Genomic DNA, 9,539 nt, shown 5'->3' with positions numbered 1-9,539 from the left:
TTGCTCATTTAAAACTGTCACTAATTTTGTGATGCTTTTTACCATCAAAGGTTGTCATAGTATCAAGTAATTTAATGTGTAGCTGAGAAAAATACTATTTAAAATCATAGCAGGCTACAGATATGTTTGCCTCCTAAGATTGTGGCATATTCTCATTCTGTGTATAGCCCTTTGTTAAAGAAAATACCTTGATATAATGCTGTGAACATGATAGAAGAGATCTTTAGGGCACTCTCTGGGAGACTATAAAGATAACCGAATTACTATGTATAATGAAGCATCAATTTGGGCTGCCAAAATTGTCTAGGAAGTAGATAAGTTTGGACTTCAGTATGCGGAAGGATGGCTTTAACAAAAGGTAAGATACAAATGAGACATGCAAGATCAAGGGGGCAAGAAAATAAAACCAGAGATGAGGAAGAAAAATGAGTTTTCCAAAGATCCTCAGAGATGCTATGGACACTGGATTTTATACAGCGTGAAATGTGACTTGCTTTATTTTGATCTTAAAGCCCAAGGTGACTCCAGCAGGCTAGAGGACACAAGGCACCTTGGCAATAGACACTTGTGTCACAATGGACTTTATCAGTCAAGAGATTTATCAGTTTATTTCATTTATATACCATTACATTCAAATAGATACTAAGGAATATATTTCATAAACAGTGCAGTCATGTGTCACTTAAAGAAGTGGATACCTTCTGAGAAATCCATCGTTAGGTAATTTTGTTGTTATGCAAACATCACAGAGTGTATTTACACAAACCTAAATGGTATAGTCTACTATACATCTAGGCTATATGGTATAGCCTATTGCTCACAGGCTACAAACCTCTACAGATTGTGATTGTAGTACATACTGGAGGCAATCCTAATACAATGGTAAATATTTGAATTCTAAACATACCTAAACATAGAAAAGGTACAGTAAAAATACGCTATTAAAGATTTTTTAAACTGATACAAGAGTATAGGGCACTGACCATGAATGGAGCTTGGAGAACTGGAAGTCTCTGGGTGAATCAGTGACTGAATGGTGAGTGAAGGTGAAGGGCTAAGACATTACTGTACATTACTGATGACCTTTAAAACACTTTAAATTTCAGCTACACTAAATTTATTAAAACATATTTTTCATTTTCAGTAATAAATTACATTAGGTTTCTGTAACATTTTTACTTTATAAAATTTTTAATTTTTTTAAAACTGATTCTTTGATAATAACAGTTAAAACACAAGCACGTTGTACAGCAGTACAAAAATATTTCCTTCCTTTATATCCTTATATTTTATAAGCTTTTTTATTTTGAAGTTTTTAATTTATTTTTAATTTGTAAACTTTTCTATTGAAAATTAACACACAAACATGCACATTAGCCTAGGTCTACACAAAGTCAAGGTCATCAAGACATCACTGGGTGATAGGAACTTCTCAGCCCCATTATAATCTTATGGAAACACCTTCAAATATTCAATTGACTCAAACGTTGTTATGCGGTTCATGGCTGTATTATGTGAAGATAAATATTTAAGTAAATAATGAAACAGTAAGTTATATGTGGGTAAATGAATTATAATTAATATAGGTAAGTCACTAATGTCTAATACTAAAATTGGCAAAGAAGCCTTTGGAGAAATGGAAGAGATCTAATATTTTGATGGAAAGTCTTCCTTTGACATATTTAAGTCAATATATAATCTATTTTGTCTTAGAGATTGTTACAAATAAAAGTACATTGGCATTAACAAGTAATAATAAGAGTGACTTATATAGATACTTAAGAGATTTCTTATTTATGTATTCTAAAATAGGTATGAGGAAGAGCCATATTTGTAAGAAATAACTTCCTTAATTTTATGGTTATTTTTACTTTTGTAATTTTTTCCCATTTATGATAGCAATGAATTTTATAAAATTTTAAGAAAATACAACTGACACTTAATATTTAATCTCAATATTTTAAAATTGAATTTCAGAGTGAAAGAATAGAAATATTTTTTCTTACATATATGTACTGCACATAACATATAAAATAATTTTTATTCATAGTATTAAAAATAAAAAGAACTATTAAATTTGCCTAACGTAAAATAATCTTTTTGTTTTAGATATAGAATCCAAATATTAGATAGATTTTTGTGCCACTGTTCTCTTCTGTGTTAATATATTCCTTTGTGTCAATGTAATAACAATATACATTTGCTAATAGAATATCTTTAAAAATATTTTGGTAGTCAAAAAATTAAAAGATATTGCAAGATAACCTCACATGTCTATTTACACATTTGCATCTTAATCATACCATCATTAAAAGATTATAATCACCATCAGCAGAATTGTCTTTGAATAGGAAGCCCACTAATAAACAGCTAAAATATCATAAATATTACCTCATTTTTCAAACTCTAACAGTAATTTTAGTTCCCACTGTAGACTTTAGATTCTAATTAATATTTAATGTTAAATACATTACTCTGTTCTAACAAAAATGAGATAACCAAATATTTTATTATCAAGTAAGAACAATGATACACATTTTACACATTTTATAATTACAATGCAAAAGTCAATGTATTTAGCTTGATAAGCATAGGTGGATATTTTAAACCTCAATAAATACAGAATTTTATGTCCCTTATTAAAAAAATAAATCTCTGCATATGATGAGCCAGTTTTCTCAACACCATTTATTAAATAGGGAATCCTTTCCCCATTGCTTGTTTTCATCAGGTTTGTCAAAGATCAGATGGTTGTAGATGTGTGGCATTATTTCTGAGGGCTGTGTTCTGTTCCATTGGTCTATATATCTGTTTTGGTACCAGTACCATGCTGTTTTGGTTACTGTAGCATTGTACTATAGTTTGAAGTCAGGTAATGTGATGCCTCCAGCTTTGTTCTTTTTGCTTAGGATTGTCTTGGCTATACAGGCTCTTTTATGGTTCTATATGAAATTTAAAGTAGTTTTTTCTAATTCTGTGAAGAAAGTCAATGGTATTTGATGGGAATAGCATTGAATCTATAAATTACTTTGGGCAGTATGGCCATTTTCACAATACTGATTCTTCCTATACATGAGCATGGAATGTTTTTCCATTTGTTTGTGTCCTCTCTTATTTCCTTGAGCAGTGGTTTGTAGTTCTCCTTGAAGAGGTCCTTCACATCCCTGGTAAGTTGTATTCCTAGGTATTTTATTCTCTGTAGCAATTGTGAATGGGAGTTCACTCATGATTATGATTTGGCTTTCTGTCTGTCTGCTATTGGTGTACAGGAATGCTTGTGATTTTTGCACATTGATTTTGTATCGTGAGACTTTGCTGAAGTTGCTTATCAGCTTAAGGAGGTTTTGGGCTGAAAGGATGGGGTTTTCTAAATATGCAATGATGTCATCTGCAAAGAGAGACAATTTGACTTCCTCTCTTCCTATTTGAATACGCTTTATTTCTTTATCTTGCCTGATTGCCCTGGCCAGAACTTCCAATACTATGTTGAATAGGAGTGGTGAGAGTGGGCATCCTTGTCTTGTGCCGGTTTTCAAAGAGAATGCTTCCAGCTTTTGCCCATTCAGTATGATATTGGCTGTGGGTTTTTCATAAATAGCTCTTATTATTTTGAGATAGTTCCATCAATACCTAGTTTATTGAGTGTTTTTTAGCATGAAGCGGTGTTGAATTTTATCGAAAGCCTTTTCTGCATCTATTGAGATAATCATGTGGTTTTTGTCATTGGTTCTGTTTATGTGATGGATTACGTTTATTAATTTGTGTAAGTTTAACCAGCCTTGCATCCCAGGGATGAAGCTGACTTGATCATGCTGGATAAGCTTTTTTATGTGCTGCTGGATTCAGTTTGCCAGTATTTTATTGAGGATTTTGGCATTGATGTTCATCAGGAATATTGGCCTGAAAGTTTCTGTTTTTGTTGTGTCTCTGCCAGGTTTTGGTATCAGTATGATGCTGGCCTCATAAAATGAGTTAGGGAGGATCCCCTCTTTTTCTATTCTTTGGAATAGTTTCAGAAGGAATGGTATCAGCTCCTCTTTGTACCTCTGGTAGAATTCAGCTGTGAATCTGTCTGATCCTGGTTTTTTTTTTTTTTTTTTTTTGGTTGGTAGGCTATTAATTATTGTCTCAATTTCAGAACTTGTTATTGGTCTATTCAGGGATTCGACTTCTTCCTGGTTTAGTTTTCGGAGTGTGTATGTGTCCAGAAATTTATCCATTTCTGCTAGATTTTTCTAGTTTATTTGTGCAGAGGTGTTTATAGTATTCTCTGATGGTAGTTTGTATTTCTGTGGGATCAGTTGTGATATTCCCTTTATCATTTTTAATTGTGCCTATTTGATTTTTCTCTCTTTCTTCTTTATTAATATGGCTAGAGGTCTATCTATTTTTTTAATCTTTACAAAAAGATAGCTCCTGGATTCATTGATTTTTTGAATGGTATTTCATTTCTCTATCTCCTTCAATTCTGTTCTGATCTTAGTTATTTCTTGACTTCTTCTAGCTTTTGAATTTGTTTGCTCTTGCTTCTCTAGTTCTTTTAATTGTGATGATAGGGTGTCGATTTTAGATCTTTCCTGCATTCTCATGTGGGCATTTAGTGCTATAAATTTCCCTCTAGACACTGCTTTATTTGTGTCCCAGAGATTCTGGTATGTTGTGTCTTTGTTCTCATTAGTTTCAAAGAACTTCTTTATTTCTGCCTTAATTTCGTCATTTAACCAGTAGTCATTCTGGACTCCTTCCTTACCCTTTAAACAAAAATTAACTCAAGATGGATTAAAGACTTAAACACAAAACATAAAACCATAAAAACCCTAGAAGAAAAACTAGGCAATACCATTTGGAACATGGGCATGGGCAAAGACTTCATGACTAAAACACAAAAAGCAATTGCAACAAAAGCCAAAATTGACAAATGGGATCTAATTAAACTAAACAGCTTCTACATAGCCGAAGAAATTATCATCAGAGTGAACAGGCAACCTACAGAATGGGAGAGACTTTTTGCAATCTATCCATCTGACAAAGGGCTAATATCCAGAATCTACAAAGAACTCAAACAAATTTACAAGAAAAAAACAAACAACCCCATCAAAAAGTGGGCAAAGGATATGAACAGACACTTCTCAAAAGAAGACATTTATGTGGCCAACAAAAATACAAAAACAAGCTTATCATTACTGGTCATTAGAGAAATGCAAATCAAAACCACAATGAGAGAGCATCTTGCACATTTTAGAATGGTGATCATTAAAACGTCAGGAAACAACAGATGCTGGAGAGGATGTGGGGAAATAGGAAAGCTTTTACACTGTTGGTGGGAGTGTAAATTAGTTCAATCATTGTGGAAGACAGTGTGGTGATTCCTCAAGAATCTAGAACCAGAAATACCATTTGACCCAGCAATCCCATTACTGGGTATATACCCAAAGGATTATAAATCATTCTACTATAAAGACACATGCACATGTATGATTTTGCAGCAATATTTACAATAGCAAAGACTTGGAACCAACCCAAATGCCCATCAGTGATAGACTGGATAAAGAAAATGTGGCACATATACACTATGGAATACTATGCAGCCATAAAAAAGAATGAGTTCATGTCCTTTGCAGGGACATGGAGAAAGCTGGAAACCATCATTCTCAGCAAACTGATACAGGAACAGAAAACCAAACACCGCATGTTCTCACTCATAAGTGGGAGCTGAACAGTGAGAACACATGGATACAGGGAGCGGAACATCACACACCGGGGCCTGTTCGGGAGTGGGGGGCAAGAGGAGGGATAGCATTAGTAGAAATACCTAATGTAGATCACGTGTTGATGGATGCAGCAAGCCACCATGGCACATGCATACCTATGTAACAAACCAGCACGTTCTGCACATGTATCCCAGAACTTAAAGTATAATAAAATAAATAAATAAATACATACATACATAAATCAGCAGTACTTGGGGATTTTATACAATTGGCAAATGAATTGCTGACTCGGGTAGCATTAAGAATGTAGTTCTGGAATCTCCACAAACACACTCATGTCATGTTCCTTTCACCACTCAGAGCCACTGAACTGCTGCTGCTTGGCCATGACAAACTGTTGGTGGCTGCTGTTCTATGGCTTGATGGACTCAGTTACCTAAGACTAAACATAAATATTTGTCTTGCAAATGAATTCATGAAAATCATTTGAAAGAGTGAAGTCCAAGCCCAGAACTCCTTGCTTTCTTTAAATAACCCATTCATATATATTTTATGTTCCATTTATTCTTAATACCCTCAGGCCCCAAATCAGTGAGACGATGTGTGTTTTCAACATGGGAATTTCAAGATGATTTTACTTAAACCCAAAAGATACTATTATACACAAATTTTCCAACGTTGCAAGCGTCTTAATATTTTAATATCTAATATCTTGACTTCATCTTTCACAGTCTTAAGATGCTTTCACAGAGAAGAAGAGAAAACATCTGAATGAACGGGCTCCTGAGAAGAAAGAGATATTGTCCACAGTGACATCACATTATAAAGTGATATGGAAATGTAGTTAATTTATTATATATCATATAATTATTATTTAAGGTCTTGGCATCTTGCAGGCATGGAATTCACAGCACAGAGCAGACTGCCTAGATACAGAAAGAGGAGTCCACATTGATGCTAATAACACTTCGGATAACCTCTTAACTTACTTCCTAGACCTTATTAGCTCTAGCAATCTCCACTTTTCTCCTTCTACTCATTATCAAGTTTCCACTTCTGTGACAGCAGAGCGCCACCACCCAAATTTCAGAGTGAATATTTCCACCTTTCCATGTTTCTCGCTCTTTGTTAACTTGTTCTTCACCTCTTTTGTTCTGTCTAGTCTATTAATCTTCGTTACAATCCTATACACATGTACCTTCTATCCTGTATGAACCCCAAAATAGACAATTCCAATGTCTCTTCCCTGGTCTCCCAGATTTGCTCACCCCTTTCACCTACATTGTGAATCGCCTCTTCTTGGGTAAGCACAGAATTTAGTTTTCCCCGACAGAAAACAAAAGCCTTAGATTCATTTTTATAGAAAGTATTGGTAACCATGTGGATGTATCCTGTCACAAATTCATCCTCTCTAACTTCATTGGCTAACAGTAACATAATAACTGCATGATGGCTAACATTATACAGTTGGCATTTCAACTGTATGATGTTTAGAACTAGGAAAAAGAAAAGCAAACTTCGGGAGAATGTAGGAAAAAAAAAACATGTTTCCTTGTACTCTCCTAGAGTCCTCTGGAGGAGTGAGAGGAATTGAAAAGCTTTTCTCAAAATGTGAGTTTCAGATTGGTAGCAATATGTTAATTATACTCTGTTACTTATCACAGAATGTTGCATTGAAAAATGCACATTCACTCATGTGCTGTTTATTTTTTATTAAGTATTATATTGACTAGTTAAAATATGCTTGATCTACTCGCTATCTAAAATAACCCCTTCTTATTTACATTTAATCTTTCTATCTTTATTGTATATCTCTAACGAAGTTCTTAAAAGTATCCCAGCAGCTTACTCCTGCTCAATCAAAGCCACAGTTCACCTTTTTAAGACCTGTGCAATTACTTTAATACAAAGTAGAAGACCACATGCATTGGCTCTATGTTCAAATTAACTGCCCTTTTTAGACAAATCCCCCAAATGCTTGACTTTTCAGACTTTTGGTCATCTCAATCTGTGTTATTGGCACTTAATTGATTGAAGCTGTTGTAGTTGTATCTCACTGGACTGAGATTTCTGTTAAATCAGGCTTCCAGGATCTATCCCCTACTAACTTCTCACAACAGATCATGTCACATTGTCATAATCATAGGGCTTAGAAATTTCCGATTTACTCATTACTATACAGAACAATAGTTAAGTGTCCAGGATCTCAGGTTAGATGGCATGTATTTAAATTCAAGCTCAAAGGGACAGATGTCAGCAAACAGGACTGTCTAGCATTTGTGCCCCTACAAAAGCACCAATATGAACAATTATCATGTACAAATATATCTTCAGAAATGACAGGTGATAGATTATAGCACCTTAGTATATCAAAGAAATAAGAAAAGTCACATTGAAAAGGGTAGGAATAATAGCTTCACATTACCCTCACTACCTCTCTCCCAACTTGAGGTAGCACAGTATGGAAAGAGATATCCTCCATATGGGGGAAGGGAAAGGAAGTAAGCAATGGTCCTAGCTTTGGACCCCAACACTGAGAATTCCCCAGTAAAACCTGGTGCTAGGCAGAACCCCAGGGCCCCAGACTCTACACAGGTGCCTGTGTCTGAGCCTCCAGCCACCTCAGCTCGAGGCCAGATCCTGTAGCTTCAGGTTCTAGGCATACTAGATGGAGTCTGTCTCAGAGCCACCCCACTGCCAGCCTGAACCCAGTGGCCCCAGGCTCTGGACTATTCTCAGCACTGAGGTGGCCCTCATGGCCCCATGCTTCAGACCTGCCCTAGCACCAAGTCAGCAGCCCAACTTCAAATACAAGGTAGACACTCAGAGACACAGATTCCATGCCTTCCCAGTGCCAGGCTGGTCTCTGTGGCCCAACCCTCCAGACTGGCACCTGTGGCACTATGTTCTAGCAACCCAGGGATTAGGCCTGATCCAGCAGACCCAGAACCCAGGCCAGTCCCAGTAGATCACAATTCTGGACTGGCACGTGTGTACCCAGGTCCCCGGCCATCCCCCACAGGGTAAGCCTTCACAGACCTAGCCTCTAGGCTAGCACCTGTACAACAAGTATCCAGACCAGCATCAGTGGACACAGGATCCAGGCTAACACCCACAATCATATTCTCCAGGGCAGCCCCCATAGACACAGGCTCCATACCAGCCCCAGCATCAGGTCAAACCCAGGCTCCAGAAGACACAGGTCTAGGCCTGTTCCAGCAAACCCGAGGTCCAGAACCACTCCAGGAAACCGCTTTGTCAGGTTGAATCCTATGAACTGAGACTGCATGAACATCCCTGAAAACCTAGACTCCAGTCTAGCCCTTATGGACCCAAGACCCACACGTACTATTGCAGACTTAGGGTACAGACACACCTCACTGCAGGCCAGCATTTGAGGACTAAAGTTAAGGGTTCACCCCCACGTCATATCAGCCCCTGCTGGCCCAGACTTCAGGCCAGCCTCCACACATACCGGGTTTTGGGCCATTCTCATGGACCCAGGCTTTAGTCCCATCTCTACAGATGCAATTAACAGGTTCACCCCAGTGGATCCAGGATTCAGGACCAACACTGCAGACCCAGGTGCCAGGCCTTCCCACCTGCTGACCAAGGCACCAGGCCAGGCTGCACAATGACTCCGGCAGCAAGCCTACCTCCAGACATGCAGGCAGCCTACTCAGAATCTCTGGATGGGCCGACTGGCAGAGGGCTGTCCCAGACAGAGCCAGTTTATAAAGACTAAAATAATTGCCCATGTTTTTGAAAGAGCAGGCCTCAATGTAAGGAGAAAAGAAAAAGATGAACAAAGCTCATTTAAAGATATAA

Source organism: Symphalangus syndactylus, chromosome X (genome assembly GCF_028878055.3).
Source record: "Symphalangus syndactylus isolate Jambi chromosome X, NHGRI_mSymSyn1-v2.1_pri, whole genome shotgun sequence".
In the NCBI taxonomy this organism is placed as follows: domain Eukaryota; kingdom Metazoa; phylum Chordata; class Mammalia; order Primates; family Hylobatidae; genus Symphalangus; species Symphalangus syndactylus.
This window is presented reverse-complemented; position numbering follows the sequence as displayed.